The following is a 13319-nucleotide window of genomic DNA, read 5'->3' as shown; positions in this document are numbered from 1 at the left end:
CAGAGGAGACAGCTAGAGTCCAGGGGGCAAGGGAGGGAGATCAGGTTTTCCTTGGTTCTCGCCAGGTTTTCTGCTTCTGATGCCTCATGAAGCTTTGGTCATAAGATACTGCCCTATTCCTTAACTTGAGACCTCGCCAGTAAATGTCCCAGAGACACCTAGTTACCTAGTTACTCAGTAACAGAACGATTGCAACTTTCATGTTTTCATTAGAGGTCACAGTAACTTATCTGGTATTATGGCTAAGGCAACATTTTATTCTTTTACTAGACATGGAGAATCCCGTGGATGGAGGAGCCTGGTGGGCTCAGAGAGCCCATGGGGTCACAGAGAGTCGGACATGACTGAAGTGACTAAGCATAAGACATACAAAAGTCAACTCACCTTTAACTTAGTCATCGACAGATCTCTTTTTAACTGGCTTCTCTTTTTATTCTTCAGTTGGGCACCACCATGCTTACTGCAACTGAACTCACAGGCCCCATTACAACTTGATTAATCTTTCTGAATTAACAACATTAGAGGGCTTCACTGGTGGCTCAGATGGTAAAGAATCTGCCTGCAATGCAGGAGACCTGGGTTCAATCCCTGGGTGGGGAAGATCCCCTGTAGAAGGGGACGGTTACACACTCCAGTATTCTTGCCTAGAGAATTCCATGGACTGAGGAGCCTGGCAGGCTTCAGTCCACGGGGTCACAAAGAGTTGGTTATGACTGAGCGACTAACACTTCACACTTAACAACAATGATTATGTAAACTCTGTTACTGTCTAGGATAACATGAGTTCACTTTATATTCACAGTTCTTGGGGTTCCACATGAAAGTGGAAAACTCAGATAGCAATTTTGGGTATTGATGGAAGGACCCAATAGAAAGGCGGGAATCAAGATTCCTCATTTATTTTACGTTTTTAGGACATAAATAAAAGCTAAACCAGTTCTAAGATTTTACCTTTGTAGTAGTTCATATAGTACCTGAATTGAGTATTAAAATTTTTTTTCTTTGCCTGGTGCAGTTTGTGGGATCCTAGTTCCCCAATCAGGGATCGAATCTGGGCCCTCAGCAGTAAGAGCATGGAGTCCTAACCACTGGACTGCCAGGGAATTCCTTAAAAAAAAATTTTTTTTAAATTGCAGTATATTGATTTACAATGTTGTGTTGGTTTCAGGGTTGTGTTGTGTTCAGGTTCAGCAAAGTAATTTATATACATAAGATCATGGCATCCGGTCCCATCACTTCATGGGAAATAGATGGGGAAACAGTGGAAACAGTGTCAGACTTTATTTTTTGGGCTCCAAAATCACTGCAGATGGTGACTGCAGCCATGAAATTAAGAGACGCTTACTCCTTGGAAGGAAAGTTATGACCAACCTAGATAGCATATTGAAAAGCAGAGACATTACTTTGCCAACAAAGGTTCGTCTAGTCAAGGCTGTGGTTTTTCCAGTGGTCATGTATGGATGTGAGAGTTGGACTGTGAAGAAGGCTGAGCACCGAAGAATTGATGCTTTTGAACTGTGGTGTTGGAGAAGACTCCTGAGAGTCCCTTGGACTGCAAGGAGATCCAACCAGTCCATTCTGAAGGAGATCAGCCCTGGGATTTCTTTGGAAGGAATGATGCTAAAGCTGAAACTCCAGTTCTATGGCCACCTCATGTGAAGAGTTGACTCACTGGAAAAGACTTTGATGCTGGGAGGGATTGGGGGCAGGAGGAGAAGGGGACAACAGAGGATGAGATGCCTGGATGGCATCAAGACTCGATGGACATGAGTTTGAGTGAACTCCAGGAGTTAGTGATGGACAGGGAGGCCTGGCATGCTGTGATTCATGGGGTCGCAAAGAGTCGGACACGACTGAGCGACTGAACTGAACTGAACACATGCATATATATATATATATATATAGTGGCTCAGTGGTAAAGAATCCTCCTGCCAAAGCAGGAGACGAAGGATACAAGTTTGATCCCTGGGTCAGGAAGATCCCCTGGAGTAGGAAATGGCAAGCTGCTCCAGTACTCTTGTCTGGAGAATCCCATGGACAGAGGAGCCTGGCGGGCTACAGTCCATGGCGTCACAAAAGAGTCGGACACGACTTAGCAACTAAACAACAACGCATATATGTGGATGTTCTTTCTCATATTCTTTTCCATCATAGGCTATTACAAGACATTGACTATAGTTCCCTGTCATACGTAGCATGTCCTTTTGTCCATTTTGTGTACAGCTGTGTATCTGTTAATCCCAAATGCCTAATTTAGCTCTCCCTCTCTCCCCTTTGGTAACAGAAGATTGTTTTCTATGCCTGTGAATATGTTTCTGTTTTGTAAATACATTTATTTCTGTCATCTTTTTAGATTCCACAAATAAACAATGCCATATGATATTTGTCTTTCTCTGTCTGACTTACTTCACTTAGTAGAAAAACCTTTATGTCCATCATGTTGCTGCAAATGGCCTTAGTTCATTCTTTTTTATGGTTGAGTAATGTTTCATTGAATACATATCTGTATCTATATGCCACATCTTCACCTATTCTTCTGTTGATGGACCCTTAGGTTGCTTCCATGTCTTGGCTATTATATTGAGTGAGTTTTTATTTAAAGGAATTTTATTGTATAATACAAAACAGACCCCCAAATCCACACAAAACAAATATATAGCTTCATTAGTAATTATAAGGCAGACACCCCCTTGTTATTGCAACTCAGGTCAGGAAATAGAACTTGCCCTCCACCCCATGTGGCCATCACAATCACAACTCCCCTCATGTTAAGCTTTAATTATACAAATGGCAGAAGAATTGTAGGCAATTATGCAAATAGTTTTGCAAAGAGAGTATTTACATATATCAGATTTTAGCACTTAAAATGATTTAAAAATCCTACTTGCAGTAAAAAAAGTATGAACATATTAATCACTATGCTCTATAGTTTATTGTGTGCTCTCTCTATATGTAGATGGACATGTATATATCTTTAATATATTATCCTGGACAGATGGACAGGCATTTTTTTTTTTTTATATCTTATCCTCACTACACCCCTTCCAGGAGTTTATTTAACAAACAAGGAAGCCAAAGATCAAAGTTAAAGAAGTTTGCTCAAGGGATAAAACTAGAATTGAAATCAAGGACTTTTCCAGGATCCCTTTCCAGGATCTCCTGCTATGATAATTCTAAATGGTTCTTATTTGTTATTAAACAGGTTTACCACAATCTAAGAATGTTCTATTTATGGGGTCACAAAGAGTCGGACACTACTGAGCAACTGAACTGAACTGAACTGAAGAATGTTCTGTTGCTGTATGTTATAGAAAGTAAGAAACTTCACTATTTTTAAAATTATATCACACAACCATTTCACTCTTGAGAACAGTGTTTTTCCTTGATTCATTCTAGCATTCTAGCAATGCTTCGTTTTTAGCATAAAATATGTAGGCTGGCTCAAAGTGAGTATACAACAATTCTTATGGAATACGTATTGTCAGATGCTACTACTGGGAATTGCATTTAACCCTGAAAACATTTCTTTGAGGTGGGAGTGATTATCTCCATTTTAGAGATGAAGGTACCAAGCGCTATAGGTAAGAAAAAGAGCGGAGATGGAAAACAGGTCTTTCTGAGACCACAGCTCACACCAGCAGCCCCTGGGATGCCTGCCCACCACACACACCTACTGACCTTGTGTTCACTCGGTCACTGGTGGTACCTGCGCTGCAGGAGTCTTCTTTTTAAAAAACTGTAATACTCTTGAGTAACTGAACTGAAACTGTAGCAGAAGGATACGATAGAAAGAAGCAGATGAACAAACCCCACGGCCTGCACGTGCTCCTAACCCGTGCCTCTTGGCTCTTTTCCAGATCTACATGTCAAGAAATTAGAAGACAATCGCTTCCTGGCAGGAAAGCTACGGCAAACCAAGACAGTGTGTTAAAAAGCAAAGACGTCACTTTGCTGACAAAGATCTGTCTAGTCAAGGTTATGGTCTTTTCAGTAGTCATGTACGGATGCGAAAGCTGGACCATAAAGAAGGCAGAGCGCCGAAGAATTGATGCTTTTGAACTGTGGTGCTAGAGAAGACTCTTGAGAGACCTTGGACAGCAAGGAGATCAAACCAGTTAGTCTTGAAGGAAATCAACCCTGAATACTCATTGGAAGGACTGATGCTGAAGCTGAAGCTCCGATACTCCCACCTGATGCGAACAACAGACCCACTGGAAAAAAAACCCTGATGCTGGGAAAGATTGAAGGCAGAAGGAGAAGAGGGTGACAGAGGATGCGATGGTTGAATGGCATCACCAATTCAATGGACATGAACTTGGGCAAAGTCCGGGAGATGGTGAGGGACAGGGAAGCCTGGTGTGCTGCAGTCCGTGGGTTTGCAAAGAGTCAGACATGACTTGGCGACTGAACAACAACAAAATAAGGGCTTTGAAGCAAAAGGAAGAATTCAGCCCATCCTTAATAGAGAGCCCTGGCGCCTGCAGTTTCTTTGATTTACCAAAAGGATACACAGGAGAAGAGGTATGGAAACCTTTGCAACATACTTATTAGTTACTGTGGATGTTTTTTAAATTACCAGAGAGTGTTATGACAGAGTGGCAATAAAAGAATAACGTTTTCCATGTGAACTGGAGTTATTTTGAATTTCGTTTGTGCAGCAATTTAGGTAAGCCTGTCTGTCACTGTGAAAGGCCTTGTCTTCTTTTGTTTTCAAAGTCATAACTTAAATGACAAACAAATATGTTAAGTGGCTTTTGTGAACTGGCTACAAGCTTTGCGTGCCCAGACTTGTCTGGTACGAAGTGTACAAAACAGTCGTGTGATTTATAAACTATGGGGTAATTGAATGAGTACAAAGAAAAAAAGGAATCCTCTATATTTTAGTATTTGGGAATGATACTCTAAAAATACTGTAAGGAAATTTTGCTGTTATTTGCTTGACTTTTCTCTAATGTCCAAGAGACTTGAATAAGGCTGATAAATCAGGCATGCTAATTTATTCCCCAGCAATAATATCTGCGCTATTTTCCACTGGAAACAATGCTTGAACCTCCAGACCATTCCATTTCTACCATGAGGACCATTGAAGCACAGAATGGCAAGGCTCTCAAGAGATAATATAATTCTGGTTTTTAACATTGAGACTTTCCCTAATTTCTATGGGCCCATATTTCTATCAGGAAAAAAATGGAGATATTATTATTACTTGAACGATGACACAGAAGACTGAAGGTTTTGGTTTCTTTTAAAAGACTTTTTTGATGTAGACCATTTGTTTAGTCTTTATAGAATTTGTTATAATAATTGCTTCTGCTTTATGTTTTGATTTTTTTGCTGCAAGATATATGGGATCTTAGTTCCCCAACCAGAGATCAAACCCACAACCCCTGCACTGAAAGGCAAAGTCTCAACCACTGGACTGCCAAGGAAGTCCCCTGAAGGGTTTTGGGCGTCGTCAAAGTGTGAGACATCTAGCCATGTGTTCACACATGGCAGTTTCATTTGATGACTTGATTCCTATACGTTGTAAGTTTTCCTGAGCTAGCTGCCTTTCCTGGGACTGCAGAGAAAGCTGAAGAATACATGCTTTTGTGGCCTGGAGGCATTAAGAACTCCATGCATGTTTGATTTTCTCTTCCAAGCTCTTAAATATAGAAATCGGTTACACAGTAAAAGAATATTGAACAGCATCACCAAAGATTATTTCATTGCCTTCCAAGGGGCTCAGGTGGTACATCATTTAGGATGTGAGCATCCTGGGGGAAAGGCAGTCTTATTCCCATTTAACAGACGCACAAATTGAGGCCTGGTGAGGTTAGTAAGGTAAACTCATATTCAAATAGAAATTGCACAGATTGAAACAGGCTGAAGCCTGGGTTTCAAATTCTGTGTTCTGTTAACTAAACCATTATCTAGTTCATTTTCTCTCTCAGTTGGTGCTTTCAAAATTGTCCCAAAACATGTAGCAGTCAAGACTTGTCTTTGATTGCATTAAATGTGACTTGATACAAACTAAATCAAATTCAAATTATATTTTAACTTCTTAGGAGAAAGACGAATTAGATCCTTCTGATTGGCCCAAAATCAGAAGTTGTAATAGAATTCAAAAGGAAATGGGTTGTTTGGACCATGAAGTGACTTCCCTCTATTCAGAATTGCTTCAAGCTAAATTTAAAATTTACTCTCAAACAGCTGGAGAAAGCAAACGTCATCTTCAGTCTGAGATATCAGTAATAGAACACTAAGTGTCTGGTTAATATGTTCAGTTCAAATTTCTCCACAGTTATAATTAAGGACCAGTGTTTCCAAAAATTTTACAACTCTTTTGAAGCATACTTGACTTGCCAAGGTCTTTTTTTAATAAACAAAGAAAGCATATATTTTACAAGTATTAAGTTAGCATAACTAAGCGTTGTTATTAATTCTGTTTCACTATGGCAACAGGCCTCGGGCTAAGAAGACACATTAGAAGTAGCCAAAAATATCCAGAACATTAAGTAAAGCTAGCGTGCAACCAGATAAGCCAATTTTGAGTAAGTAACCACTTCTCCAGCTACTTTGATTTATTTATCATTGGTAGATGAATGAAAATCTGTCCTTGGAACTGAGGTTTTTAAAACCCAGTCCCCAATCCTCTGCAGAAAATACCGCAGGACTCGAACATGAATAAAGAAAATTAACGCTGACGGTCAAAAGTCTCAAGGAAGAAAAGGAGGAATTCTTTTCTCTAAAAGATTTGCTAGTAAAGCCTTGACACCTCAACACAGCTTCCTGAAGTTTGTCTGCAATCAGCCCGGCAGGTGTCCCCTCCCGCAGTCCGGACTGTTGACACAGTTCGGTTGGTTTCTGTCCACGACAAATTGGCACTTGTCACGGGCCCTTGCCACCCACCTCTACAAGGAATAGATTGGGTGCTGCAGCTGCTGCCCTTCGACACCCCCTGAAAGGAGTTCAGGGTGGAGAGCAGGGATGAGGCACTCTGTACTTGAGGAAAACTGGGAGGGCAGGTCTTCAGTGAGATGTTTTCAGGAGCTGATTTTATGAGCCCAACTCTTGTATCGCCTCATATCCAAAAAAAGCACTAAAATCCTTTACAGTGACGACTGCTCCTTGAGACAAGCATAAACCTTCTGGAAAAATATGTGCTTGATTGCATGTACTCTCCCTTCCCCAAAATCACATACCGACATTCCCCGCTGCCTCCTTGGAGCAGCTTCTCAGAGCTGTGTGCGGTGCTGTCTCCCGGGCTGCAGCTCTATTTTGCCCCAAATAAAAGTAACGTGAAACTTTCATGTTGTGTATTTTTTAAGTCAACATTTCCAACCAGTAGTACTGTATTGATTGAGGTTTTGCTGATATATGACAGTAATGTCATTAGATATTTAAAATTTTTGTCTTATATGGGGGTAGAGTTGATTTACAGTGTTGCGTTCATTTCAGGTGTACAGCAAAATGATTCAGGTATACATATGCATTGGAGAAGGCGATGGCACCCCACTCCAGTACTCTTGCCTGGAAAATCCCATGGACAGGGGAGCCTGGTGGGCTGCCGTCTATGGGGTCACACAGAGTTGGACACGACTGAAGTGACTTAGCAGCAGCAGCAGCAGCAGCAGCAGCACCATACATATACATACATCCGTTCTTTTTCAGATTCTTTTCCCATATAGGTTTGCCCGCACAGAGTTCCCTGTGCTAAACAGCAGGTCCTTTTTGATGACCTACTTTTACATATAATAGTATATATATGTTAATACCAAACTCCTAATAATATATCCCTCTCCCCTAACCTTTCCCTTTGGTAATCTAACCATAAGTTTGTTTTCTCAGTTTGTGAGTTTGCTTTTGTTTTGTAAATAAAAGTTCATTTTGTAAATAAAGTTCATTTGTATCATTTTTTTAAAGGTTCCACATAATAAGTGACATCATGTATTTGTCTTTCGCTGTCTGACTTATTTCACTTAGTATGATAAACTCTAGATCTACTATATTTTGCTTAAGAATGATAAATTGTGGAAGATGGTGACAAGTACATTGCAACTGTGGTGCTGTTGTGATCTGCTGAATCTGAATGTAACCACAGAGAAATTAATTTGTAAAAGCAATCACCTGCACCATGACTACTCTTTCAAGAAACAGATGGAATCGGTCCACTCAAGACGGTCTGAAACCAGCTGGCGAGTCTGTGGTTTCCCGGCAACCCCTGGCAGCTCAGGCCAGCTTCCTTCTCTTCGGAATTCAAAGAGCTTTGCATTTGCCGGCCTTTATTAGAAGGTGTAAACGAGCTTGTTGTTATTGTTGTCATATCTGACTCTTTGCGACCCCATGGACTGTAGCTCGCCAGGCTCCTCTGTCCGTGAGATTTCCCAGGCAGGAATACTGGAGTGGGTTGTCATTTTCCTCTCCAGGGGGATCTTCCCGACTCAGGGACTGAACTCAAGTCTCCCGCGTTGCAGGTGGATTTTTTACCACTGAGCCACTAGGGAAGCCCTAAAATGAATTTAAGAAATCTCAAACCAATGGAAATATAAATTCGGAAAGGCAAATGTGTAACAACACACACACGCTAACATTTTGGGATTGTTTGCTTCTTTTTGATTTTCTAGGCCACCATATTTATCGGTATGATGAACTAAAATTTACTTACTAATTTTTTGAAGAATAATTGTGTATATATATATGCATACATATATATATACACATACATATATATGCACATGTGTATGTATGTATATGGGCTTCCCAGGAGGTGCTAGTGGTAAGGAACCTGCCTGCCAAGGCAGGAAATGTAAGAGATGCAGGTTTGATCCCTGGGTTGGAAGATCCCCTCGAGAAGGGCATGGCTACCCACTCCAGTATTCTTGCTTGGAAAATCCCCTGGACAGAGGAGTCTGGCAGGCTACAGTCCATGGGGTCGCAAGAGTTGGACACGACTGAGCACACTTGCATGCATTCAGGATTGGAAGAGGCAATCCCACTGCTCACTTTTCTTCATTTGTAAAATGGTAACCAAAAGCACATCTCTATTCCTACCTCACCGAGATGCCCTGTTTTGATATGAAACTGTAGAATCACTCTCTTTATTTAGGAGTTCTAACGCATCTTATCATTTTGGTGGAGGAAGAGGTGACATTCTGATGGTTTGTGTTGGAACTAAGATGGTGAAAGTGAAAGTTGCTCAGTCATGTCCAGCTATTTGCGATCCCATGGACTCTATAGTCCATGGAATTCTCCAGGCCAGAATATTGGAGCGGGCAGCCTCTCCCTTCCCCAGGGGATCTTCTCTACCCAGGGATTGAACCCAGGTCTCTTGCATTACAGGCAGATTCTTTACCAGCTGAGCCAACAGGGAAGCCCAAGACTACTGGAGTGGGTAGCCTGTCTCTTCTCCAAGGGATCTTCCTGACCCAGGAATCAAACCGGGGTCTCGTGCATTGCAGGCAGATTCTTTACCAACTGAGCTATCAGGAAAGTGTATGAAGATGAAGAAAGAGGGAAGAATTGGATGCAGGAGCCAAATAATAGGTATTTAGTTAACTGCTTTCGTGATATGATTTCAGAGGCCATAAATGTACTTTTATCTCTAAGAATTACCTCTCTGTAATGTTTGAAAACTTCACTGCTTTCCAACTGGAGGTTTTCTGTTAAAATGCAGAACAAACACCCCATAAGAAGTAACACTTTGACTGTTGTGGAAGTGTGTTTTCGATTCTTTCTTGGAATAGATTTTGATAGAGAGCAGAAGGATTTTGGATACTGTGGGAAGAAGTAGAGAAGAAATAAACATAATATTGTCCAGACAGCTGCTTTTTAGTTTGCCAATGATTCAGTTCAGTCGCTCAGTCATGCCCGACTCTTTGCGACCCCATGGACTGCAGCACGCCAGGCTTCCCTGTCCATCACCAACTCCCGGAGCTTGCTCAAGCTCATGTCCATCGAGTCGGTGATGCCATCCAACCATCTCATCCTCTGTCATCCCCTTCTCCTCTCGCCTTCAGTCTTTCCCAGCATCAGGGGCTTTTCCAATGAGTCAGTTCTTCGCATCAGGTGGCCAAAGTATTTGAGCTTCAACTTCAGTGAAGACTGATATGGTACAAAAAATAGAATCTGGTTGACCAAGAAGTTGATTTACAAATGTTTTTCTATAATAAAGTAATTCCAAGCCTATATAAAAATGAAAACAGTACAAAGTGTTCTACATACAAACAGTAAAAAGTGTTCATTCCCTCGTGATAAGAGCCCCTACTTGCTCTATCAATGTCTTTCCCCAACTGATTATTCATTATGCCTAGAATTTGGTTAGATTTGAGTTTCCAGGTGCTGGCACTTCTTTTTTTTTCCCAAAGAACTTTCTTTAGTATTTCTTGTTCAGCAGGTTGGCTGCTGATAAAGCATTTTGATTATCATTTACTTGAAAGTATTTTATTTATCTATACATCTTTGTCATGGCTACTTTGAAGTTCTTGTCTGCTAATTCAACATCCAGGTCATCCTGGAGTCAGTTTGCTTTGACTATTTTTTCTCTTGACTATGGACCATATTGTCCCATTTCTTCTCCTGACTGTGGATCTCATTTTCATGCTCATTCCTGTACTTTTTCATTATATGTTGGGTATTTTGGATGACATGGTATTAGAGACTCTAGATTCTGTTAACTCCCTCTGAGAAGTGTTGGGTTTGCTCAAGCAGATGATTAAATTTGGCCAGGTTCAAATTGTACCTGGCCAATGGTAAGCACCAGCTGAATGCCACCCTTAGTCTCTTCAGCTGTTTGATTTCTGCCAGGTTCCTTGGGGTCTCTCACGTAGATTCAGGGATCAGCCAAGGACTTGGCAGAATTTATATGCAGATTTTGGGGTTCCTCCTTCTGGGGTTCACTTCTTTTCTGCGATTCACCTTTTTCTGTGATGTTCTTCCTCACTTTTCAGCTTAGAAGTTCTGAACTCTATCCTGTTTGTTGAATCAGTTTCACTGTAGCTTTCTGCTTGAGTTCCAGTTATTCTCAACTGGTGGACTAAGAAATACCTTCAGGCAAAAAACCCATATAAACACAAATCTCAACCACTGCTGTCCCTTCCTTCAAGGGTTATCTTCTTCCTTGTTTCCCTGTTTATGCCTTCTTTCAAATTGTTTTCATGTTTTGTTCTGAACTCATTATCTGTAAGAGAGTTAGTCTGACACAATTATTCCTCCATTACCAGAAGCAGAATTATTTTAAAAATATAAAAAATAAACATCAATTTTATAAATTTTATTATTTTTTTTACAATATTGTATTGGTTTTGCCATACATCAACATTATAAATTGATGAGTTAATTAATTATTTCAGCAACTATCTACCAAGCATTTACTCTGGACTAGTTACAATGGCACCTCACTCCAGTACTCTTGCCTGGAAAATCCCATGGACGGAGGAGCCTGGTGGGCTGCAGTCCATGGGGTCGCTAAGAGTCGGACACGACTGAGTGAGTTCACTTTCACTTTTCACTTTCATGCATTGGAGAAGGAAATGGCAACCCACTCCAGTGTTCTTGCCTGGAAAATCCCAGGGACGGCGGAGCCTGGTGGGCTGCCATCTATGGGGTCGCAGAGAGTCGGACACGACTGAAGTGACTTAGCAGCAGCAGCAGTTACTATTTACTAGAAAGCATTCCAGATATAAGATTTATATCAGCACATGCTGTGTGCTTAGTTGCTCAGTCGTGTCCGACTCTGCAATCCCATGGACAGCAGCCCGCCAGGCTCCTCTGTCCATAGGGATTCTCCAGGCAAGAATACTAGAGTAGGTTGCCATGCTCTCCTCCAGGGGATCTTCCCAAACCAGGGATAGAACCCAGGTCTCCCGCATTGCAGGCAGATTCTTTACCGTCTGAGCCACCAGGGAAGCCCATATTGGCATGTAGTCAACTTAAGTGTGCCTGGTTTTTTAAACCTCAAAATAAAATGTTATTCAGAGACATAATCCCTCCCCCCAAAATAAATAAAATACCTTTACTTGTTATATCATAAATATTTCACGTGGGACTTTTTTTTTTCCGGATTTCTGAGGTCAAAGGGATTTGCAGTTGAGTTTAACAACATCAACATGGGTTGCAGTTAAAAATTCTCAGCTTTCTTCAGCCTGTTTGAAATCTGTCAAAATATGTCTTTCATGAAAATCCCCAGGATGGAGCCACTCTTTCGTAATAATGAGACCTCTGTTGCTTCTTGATTTGGAAGAGAATAAAGAAACTTTGGAATAAGAAACATCAAAAATAAAAGACACGAGTAGCACAGTGCTCCTTCAGTATCACATTTGGGACAGAGAAGCTCCAATGACCCCAGACGGTTGCTTGCTTCCCCTTTGACTTATCATCTTCCTAGCTTGGGTGTGGCTGCTGTACAGCTTTAGCTTTTTACTGTATGTAAATAAAATTAAGGTCCGCAGACTCCAGCGCTAAAGGCTGCTTGTTCATTTGTGGGTGAGAGGTCCAGGGTAGGAGAAAGACAACCTGTTGCTGGAAGTTTCCATGTAGGCTCAGTTCTTTGGTTGACTCCTCATCCTCACTCTTAAATCCTTAATCAAGACTTAACCTCACCCATACAGACTGGAAAGAGGCTGAGGAGGGGCAAAAAGACAGGTGGGAGATGCTTCTTGCTCTGTAGTTTTGTCTGGCTCTGACTTTATTAGGGAATCGTGTGGGAAACAGATGAAGACTAAGCTCCAGTCGCTCTTCTGTGAGCTTTGCTATTTTGCATAACATTGGATATAAGCCAAATGTCCTCTTTATTTCCAGAACCCATATGTTAATCCCAAACTCCTAATTTATCCTTCCCCATGACGTTTGCTTTCAAAATCTGTGTCTTTTGTTTTGTAAATAAGTTCATTTGTAAAACTTTTTAAAAATTTCACATATAAGTGATATGTTATTTTATATACAGTAGTGTCTAACTAAGACACTTTTATTCTTAATATCTGAAGTTACTTTTAATACCATTTCCTCTCTTACTTTTACTGAATACTTGAATATATTTCCAACATTACAGCAATCTTACCATAAACTCTGCGTCTTACGTCCTGGTGAATCCTCAAGAACTCCACCGGAAACGGTGTAAGGTTGAGAACAAACCTTTGTGCCCTTGGAGCAGTGGGCTGGCCCAGCTGTGCACCCAGGGGAGCTGCCAACGGCACTAACCTCGCATCTTTCACACAGTGAAAGAGAGGAACGAGGAAAAGGAGAACACCAGTGTTAGTGAGCTGTTTATTAGCCATGCCGCTTTTCTTCCAAAGAAAACAGCTCCGTCGTGGACCCTTGATGGATTCCCGGGGGCGAGGGGG

The sequence above is a fragment of the Bos javanicus genome, chromosome 27 (genome assembly GCF_032452875.1).
Source record: "Bos javanicus breed banteng chromosome 27, ARS-OSU_banteng_1.0, whole genome shotgun sequence".
Taxonomy (NCBI): Eukaryota; Metazoa; Chordata; class Mammalia; order Artiodactyla; family Bovidae; genus Bos; species Bos javanicus.
This window is presented reverse-complemented; position numbering follows the sequence as displayed.